An 8,807-nucleotide genomic window follows, 5' to 3' on the forward strand; every position below is an offset into this window, starting at 1 on the left:
AGTTCTCGAGGAACTTAGAGTCGCGATCGATGCAACACGAATAAATAAACAAATATTGTATAAAGACGTACGGCTAAAGGCGTATCCGTGGAGGTCGGGGTTGCGGAAAACCAAGAAAACCGACGCCACACCGAGTCCTCGAGGATCCAAGAGGCGCGGCTAGCCACGGCCACGAAAAGTTTCCCCGGTCACGTTCAACTTCCGCGCCGTTCGAAAAACCCCGCCACCCGAATTGGGTCACCGACCGCGACCCTCCTTCGCCGCCAGCATTCTCGATTACACCCCCGCGGCCGCCCTTCCGCGTCGCCACCGCCGACACCAAACTTTTTTACCCTCTTGCGGAACAATGCTGTCTCGAGCCTCGTGTCTTGCGCTCCTAAGCGTCGCGCGCCAACTGCGATCTCGCGGGCTCTTTCAATTCGAACTCGGATATCCTTTCGAGGACTCGGGTCCTTGGAATCCCTTGGATCCTGTTTCTGAAGTTTAGTGTCAAGTTTTCGGACCAAGGATGACACAGGGACACGGGTGCATATGAATTTTGGGGGAGAGGGGAACCGGAGTGAAAGATAAGACAAGACTTATTTAATTGGACTTTCTGGAGCATTTTACTCACTGCGTCTCGACTCAATCGACTTTTCAGAGTAATAGTGTGGCAACTCCTCGAAGTTAGATGGGTTTATAAACTATCCCATCTTTTGCATAGCTTTACTATTACATTTAAAGGTTCCCATTCGTGTAATTATACTATGAATCAACGGTAAAAGTACAATAAGTAGAATCAGAAATGTATACGAGTCAAAACGCGTTAGCAAGTTGTTGACACCGTTCTTCTGTGCAGCTTAAATTTTATTTTTCTTCTATAATCGTGCAGCTCGAAGAGTTAAATGTTGAGTCGGTAAAATTAAGTAGATATTTTTGGTTCTTATGGTCCGTGTTATATACTCGGTATACAGTGTCAAATAACTTGAGACAAAAAATAAAATTCTGTCCAATCTTCGTTCATCTACCATGAGATATTCATTTCCTACGTGTTTCCTCGGATGTTGTCTAAGGAGCTCGTGGATGATCCCGCGTATAAACTTTTATAACCGGACGAGACGATTTTCCGAAACCAGGACGTTAAGTTCGCGAATTAGGTCGTCGACCAGAGTGCTCCGCGGCTAGTTACCTTCGAGGGAAAGTTTGAGGCAGAAGTTTGAGGCAGACCACCATTCGTTTTGTTTAAATTCTTCAACCCGGATTGCTTGGAAGTCTCTAGACTGGTGACGCGAATGACTCTTTGTGAAAGCTGGCGTCACAGTGACGGATAGATTTTGATTGGAATTATAAAAACTCCTCAAAATTGATAAGTAGAAATGTTCGGTCACTGAAATTATTTACTAATTTCTTCGAACTTACATTCTGAGCATGAACATTTGTAGAATGAGAATTCTTTCTATTCGAGAAACTTTGTTCAGTTTTGCTCTAAGAAATAGGTTCTTCGTGTAATTATTCGCGACCATAACATCGTTAAATTCATGGCTTCGAAACTTCACGTACACTCTTGCCTGATGGTGTCACAAATCAAACCGCGCATTTGAATTCTTCGATTTCGGCTTTAATCTGATTTGTACGAACGAATTGGGGTGCTCTGATTCTGTTATTCGAAATTTGTTATCTGGATGAGAATGTTGCCCATCAAAGGTCCGCAACCTTTTTACTTTTGCCCTTGCTAAACCCCTTTGCGATAATTACATCTTCAAAATTCGTGTTATCAGACTATCCATGTTATCATAAATACAAATATATCATCTGGATTAAATGGAATCCTGTTACATGACGTTACAAGCTAAGTCTGATAATGATAAGGGAAACTACTGTATCGTTAACAAAATTGCGAAGAGAATTCCGCGCTTCTCGAAGGAAGCAAAATTCACGCTTCCTATTTGATCGAATCTTAGGTCAACTTCACCACCCGATGTCAGAAACTCGTAACCGTCCCGATATCGCGGAGAGAGGTGGTCTCCGTTTATCTCTAAAGCCAGGGCTCCACTCGAGAGTTTTACTCCTGAGAGCAACTCTTGAAGGCGAAACTCTCCAGTGGACACTAGACACAACAACCCTGCAACGCCTACAACCTCGTATTTGCTACTTTCTTCTATTTTAACAAATTTCATACCACCGACATTCGATTTCTATCGAATCTTCCACAATAAACAACCGATTATACCGTACCGTTAGTTTCCCCAACGAGCAGCGATCGCGACAAGCTGCAGAACACATGAATAAAATCAACGAGTCCAAGGGAAACACCGCTCTCGCAATTAGTGCGCGCGTGATCTCGCGACTTCCGGTCTGCCACGTTCTTTTCCCACCTGGTAGAAGATAATAGTCCGAAGGGGTTCGAGGGAGGACGGTCTTCCCCGAGTTAGCAGCGATCGATGAATCGAGCGCCGCGGTTGACACTCGAGCGTAACGCACACCCTCGATCGATCGCGTTTCTTCTTTCGGTGGCACCTTTTCGTCGTCGGCTGGCGAGAAACAGCCGCGAAGTGTCGTCGCGACGCGGGAGACGATTATCGTCGCACTCGAGGAGATGCGATCGTCGACGGCGGGCAACGGCAAACCCAGGCGCGTCGGCGTCGTCGTCGCGAGAAACACCTCTGCACGCGGTGGAGACTTCCGGGTTCTCGAGTTCGACGACGCGCGCGGTTTTTCCTCGTCGCGTTCGAGCAGACCGCCGCGAGACTTGATCACTGGGCCGGTTCGCAGTTTCAGCGATCGAACGCTGCCCCGAAACCAGGCGTTGAATTTTTCGGCGTTCGCTGCCTTTAGGCCCGCCGCGTTATATGCTTCTCCCTCCCACCTCAGGGGGCTTAAATTGACCCGTCCTTCTCGATCCACCCTCCTCCACCCCCGCGGCCCACTCTAACCGCCCCTTTTCCTGCTCTCCATAGCTGGCAACCAGCTCCCCCCTTCCACTATCCCGACCCCCCTCATCCCGCCAACCACCGTCACCACCCCCGGTACCCGCACCTCTCACGCCGCCGGTTGCCACAGCTTCCAACCTTTTTACCCCGTACTACCCTGCTTCCGCCCCCCCCCCCCAATCCTCCATCGCCTCCTCTTCAACCCGCGGTCCCTCCCCCGAGCCACCACCTCTCTCTCACCCCCTTTTTATCCTGCTCTCCCTCACGCGCACCACTCATTATAGTTCCCTCCCTCCACTCACAACCGTCCTCCCTCACCCCTTTTACTCCTCTTCGCAGTCCGACTCAACCCGCTTCGTATCCCATTCCTCCCTCTCTGCACCCGCCAAACCCTCCCGCGCCACCCCATCCCGCCGCTCTCCTGGTCCCTTCTACACGCCACCACCCATCCACCCCCATCCTCCACTGCTCTACCGCAACCCCGGGAAAACCCTGGAAAATCCAGCAGCGCACACCTAACTTCACCCTGTATGTACTCGACTGTGTGTGCCTCTACGGGCGCGTCCGTGTGCGCCAGAGATCGCGTGCACGCCCGCACACGCACGCGGACGCTTCCGCGATTGTACACGCGCGCCGGTGTAAGTTCCATACGCGTATCCGTGGGTACACCGTGTATAAGTGCACGGCCGCGGCCGTGAAGTACCCGGTGCTGCCTCGTGTTCGCTGGCACAGGCTACGCGATCGAGCTCGCGACAATCCGCGGGACGGTTAGGCGAAGTTTGATCGTTGTTGTCCCTCAGGATCGATCGAGTTTTGTGTACGTTTCGGAGCGCGGAACCTCCAAGAGCGGGAGGAACGACGGAAACGGGGGGGGGGGGGCGGCGGCGCGGCCGACGTTATGATTTATTGGACGATAATTTTTACGAAGAAGCGGTTCGTTTGTTTGTTTCGGGAGGTTGAGTAAACGGGCTGGATTGTTTGCACGCGTTGCACTGTTGTGCGTTACGCGTGTTGGGTTTGAATTCCACCGCGATTCGGTTGAGCGTCTTTCTCAGGGTGGGGGGAATTCGTGGCGATCATTTATCAGAAATGATATGTTTATGTAGAATTTGTGGATTAAAGGAGAGAGTAAGTTTTAGTTTGAGTGGCAACACCAACTCCATTTTAACTGAAGGTATATACAGTGGGTCGTTTTTTCTTCTAAAGTAATTATTGTTTACCTTGTAGTGCAATAATAACAGACTGTGTCACTTCGTAGAGTCAGGTTAATTGTTCATACCTGAATTTTCCTTCGCAACTTTAATCATTTTCCGAAGTTAGTTATACTCGAAGAGGTCTCATGTACAATAAATATAATAATTAACTCGAATCCACAGTTTGATAAGAGTAAACGATACATGAGTGCCTTATCAGGCACATATACAGCAAGCTTGTATGCAATTGTGGAAAGCGATCGAAAAAAGCTCTCGGGTTACCTTTGTGTAACTATAGGTAGTGCAACTTTGTGTAACAATGGTTTGAACGATAATTCCAAGGTTTGCGCGCAAGACTTGCCCATATCGAATGCCCTGGAGTCATCGCATCGTGCTCATTCAACCGTATTCTACTGCGCGGACAAAGAAAGATCAATCCTGGAAGGAGATCCAGCCGTACTGGGTCAGGCGCTCCAGTCAGATCTCGTCAGGCTTACCGTCATCTGTGTTGATACAATTTTTATCGATGCCAATGTTGTTGCTAGTCAGAAAAAGTTGTTTACTCGTCATTCTCTTCCTTGTCTAATAATTTTCAACGTATTTAATTATGAATTCAATCTACACCCCCGCTCAGAAGTATGTGGACACTTCCTTACTCGAAATAAATATCTAATAATATTTGCGAATCTCTTAATATCAATTATATCATTTATGTTTCCATATGTTTGTGTTGCATTAGCGAATATAGTTTAATTATCGCACTATAGACGTAACTAGATAATATTAAACTTCCTTTTACTAAACTCGGATACTATCAATTTCTTCGTTGTATCCGAAGTAATATTATCTCACTTATTTTGTAATATTTCGCCAAAAATGTTTTCGGTATATTGAACATTCTTTCCGAACTCCACTATAAAATTGAATATGGCACTCAAAACATTCAATATTATCAAATGTTGTTAAGCACATATCTAATATACAATTTAGCAATAAAAGTTCTGTAGTAATAATTTACGATGTATATCAATTATTCATTGAAGATAGTAAGTGTCCACATATTTATGAACGAGGGTGTACATCTCTGGACGTTAGTTTCCACTTCAAGAATTGAGTCGTGTGCTGCAATAAGGAAGTAGCTCCATTTTTTAACGGTTTTGAGGTCAGAACATAATCACGGATCTAAAACATTCCTTTTTGTTGGTGGTACAATAAGGAGGAAAATTTGAAAAAAAAAAAAAAAATGGGGCTACCTTCTTTTCGCAGCACAGCCCTCAATTATTTCCTAATGCCTTCTGGTACCACGCTTCATCAAGATTCGAGATCGTCAATCGAAGAATCCCCCTTGCACTCGATACTGTCCAACATTCCACTTACTAACAGTACCCCCTCTTTTAAATTTTTCTTTCACCTTACAATGACACTAAGAACTCGTAACGCACCTACAGATATTATGAACAAGTCCTTTCAGAGGTTTTACGCCACCTGGATTTCTCTAACCTATCGCTGGCACGATTGCTCGACTAATAAATATAAAGTACCTCGAGTCGCACACCGTACAGCTTGTCGTACGAGTCCATCTCGTTGGACGGCAACGCGACGCAGCCATAAAATGACATTTCAATCATACTCCAGACTTTTCGTGGCATTTTGGTTGATACACCTGTTCGACCGATAACTGCAAAGTTGTGTAGGGTTGTTGTACAACTCGTAGCACGGCTCCGTCTTGTTGGACGGGAACGACGCAGCCATGAAATCGTACTTCAAAGCTCCAATCGTATCGTGGGCTTGATGGACGACAGGTTAGGAGCGTGTGCCGCTGTTTGACGATCAAAAGCTTCACCGTGCGATTTCAACTCCCCGGGAGTGTGAAAGTGTGTAAAGATTTTTTTTTACAATAAGTGTACTACTTCGGAACTCGTCGGTCTGGATTACACCGGCGAGGAAAGAGAGGATATGTAACTCCGCGATTAAAGTTCCGAACTCCTACATTGGAGGACTTTTAACGAGGGAGGAGGACGATGTTAGTTCGAGGTTGCGATTGGATTCGTTTTCGATGGTACCTGCTATCAAAAGATAATAAAAGACGGGAACTCTATATTGCAACGCTAATAAAAATCTTCTAGAACTAGTGGAAAAAACGATGATGTGATTAGGTTGTGGACGAAAATAATTTCGAAGTCCTTCGGATGCTCGCAGACCGTAAATGGACGAGCGCGATTCGAAGCAGCCGCGTCCAGTCGCGATCGTTATCGTATTGGAAAGCGAGAGCTCGAATCAGACTGGATGGTTCGAGTTTCTCCAACTAAGAGAAATTGGTGGCAAGACATTTGGGGTTTCGTGGCCAATTAAGTCGAGTGTGAATTTGCACGCTTACTTTCGGCGCTGTCCATCGGTAGACGCGGATGCGGTCCTCGCATTACGTATCCATTCGCTGGAAACAAGTTACTCCTGTCCCAGACCGCGCGATACTATTGGCGTTACCTAATATCCACTGTTAGGTATTTTAATAGCAATTAATTCCGAACCATTCGGCGTTTACGGTGCAAACAAAGTCGGTATTATTGTTAATCGATGCGTCGCTTTAGGCTCGATTAGGTTGAACGTTTCGGTCTGACGCGTGTCGAATTTCCGTGGCTGTCATCGTAACCGTGAAAAGTGCACGTGCTACGAGCTATAACGATTACCTCGAAACGATTCTCGCTATGCCTCTTTTCGTCCAGTAAAATGCACGCTCGCGAAACGTCTCGTTTCCGTGTCAGGGTCTGATACGTGTCTATCGCCGATAGGAATGGTAAGTAGCACCTCTAGCATTGATAACGACAGCTTTTAATTTCGTCACTTATTGCGATCGCGACTCTCATTACCGGCTTTTTTTTGCCACCGTTTCGAGTTAATTTACGATTCTTCTGTCGCTTTGCCTCTCCCGCAGTCACCCAGCCATAAATCCGTCAATAAAGATACGCGGATCGAACCGGCGTTGATCGTAAAAAAGTAACCGGCCATGATACATAGTACCAATGTTTCGTTAAAAAAAGTGACCTCGCGCACCTCGCTTACAAACCGATTTTCACCGTGGAAACTTGTTCACCGTGTTTTCCGCGGTCAGCACGGCACAGCCTTCCCGACGAGATGAATCGAGTATGTAGTCGACCGATGACGTATCGATCGGCGAGATTGTAATTCCTCGGTTAGGGGTCCCGGGCTAGTTTGCGCCTCGAAAGAGATTAATTAGGCACTTTTTTTTTAAGGGAAACTATTAGCGATATTCGATTGTTTTTCGATAACTCGTCATGGTCGAGGCACCCTCGGAATTATAGAGAGGAGCTGATGCGTTAGAGATTTTTTGCTCAAGGTTCAAAGCACGCGTATTGTGACTGAAGGCAGAAACTGGTGAGGGGTGTCTCATCAGTTTTTCGAATTAGGGGGATAAGAATTCATCCAAGTTACTAGCTTCTGGAACTGAGGAGATACGGTTTAAGAATTCAATCAAGTCACCAGTTTTTGGAATTGGGGAGACACAGTTTAAGAATTCACTCGAGTAACAAGTTCCATAAACCGATAGAGATATATTTTCGACGAGAACACAGTTTAATCCCTGCCACGAAGCCAAACTTCGCCGCCCCCATACTTTTAATTCCACGCAAACCAACCACTACACTCTCCCGATCGCTCGCGCTTAAGAGACACCAAGGGGAGGAAGCTTGTTTCGCAAACATCCGGGGCGAAATGCTCGCAAATAGCCGAGCACTCTCGCATTTCCCCTCTTTCCAGTCCCAACTGTACTAAACAGCGAAAGGGTTGTAAATAAACGATGCCTTCGATCGCGTCGAGCTGCCGACTCGCGAGGGCGAGTCTAAAAAAAAAAAGAAAAAAAGAAAGAGGGAGCGACCGAGTTTTGTCGACGACCGCCATAGTCGAGCAATTCCGTAGCTAGGATTGCGTGCAATCTCTCGCAGGCAGATTTCACTGGAAGCCATGGTTGAATCGTCAAGAAACCGTCGCGCAAGGGCCGCGTCGCGCGGCGCGATCTCGAAAGGGCTTTCGCGCTCCATTGTTCGTACGAGCGCGACCGCCATTCTCGTCGTTTCACGATAGTAATCGCGTTTTTCACCGGCTGATATCAGCGCGAGCGCGTAACTCGAACCGACGGGAAATAGGTCGAGGGAACGAGCTGCGTTCTTTCCGCGAGCCAATCGAGCGTGCTTCGCCGATGCGTTCTCGCGAACTTTTTTCTCCCGCCTCTCTCTCCCCCGTCCCAATGAACGAAACTTCAACCGCGTTCATCGACGACTCCTCGAGCGACGCTCGACGTCGCTGGTCGCTTTGCGTCGGTTTAATTAACTGGCTCCGGGAGATTCCCGCCGCTCCACGAGTACGTACGCCGACTGGAAATCGCGCGTATATGAACCGGCGCCGCGATATTCCGTACACGGAGCCGCGTGAAAGAAACTTGTTGAAAGAATCGACTCCCAGAACGGAGGGGGAGATGCATGGTGTACTCCAAAATGTAGGTATTGCGATTCGAAAGGATTCTGGGACTGAATGTATTTTTTTTTTTTGCAATTGATAATAAAAATAAGAAAATTTAGAAGTAGACTAGTTATTATTCAAATGTAGAGTGTCAAAATAAAACACGTGTACTGTGCGGAGATGACAAGTTGGTTACCAGGTCTGTTTGGTCACGGTGTAATTTCCTTGCTCA

At 47.0% G+C, this 8,807-nt stretch overlaps 2 protein-coding genes across 6 annotated transcripts in view; one reads left to right on the forward strand and one right to left on the reverse strand.

Annotated features, from left to right (window-relative positions):
• Positions 1–8,807, reverse strand: part of LOC128873837 (uncharacterized) — a 128,176-nt gene that overhangs the window by 28,988 nt on the left and 90,381 nt on the right. The gene's annotated exons all lie outside the window — the stretch shown is intronic.
• The window catches only part of LOC128873836 (uncharacterized), a 154,427-nt gene that overhangs the window by 20,076 nt on the left and 125,544 nt on the right, over positions 1–8,807 (forward strand). The gene's annotated exons all lie outside the window — the stretch shown is intronic.

This window comes from Hylaeus volcanicus, chromosome 3, assembly GCF_026283585.1.
Source record: "Hylaeus volcanicus isolate JK05 chromosome 3, UHH_iyHylVolc1.0_haploid, whole genome shotgun sequence".
NCBI classification, from domain to species: domain Eukaryota; kingdom Metazoa; phylum Arthropoda; class Insecta; order Hymenoptera; family Colletidae; genus Hylaeus; species Hylaeus volcanicus.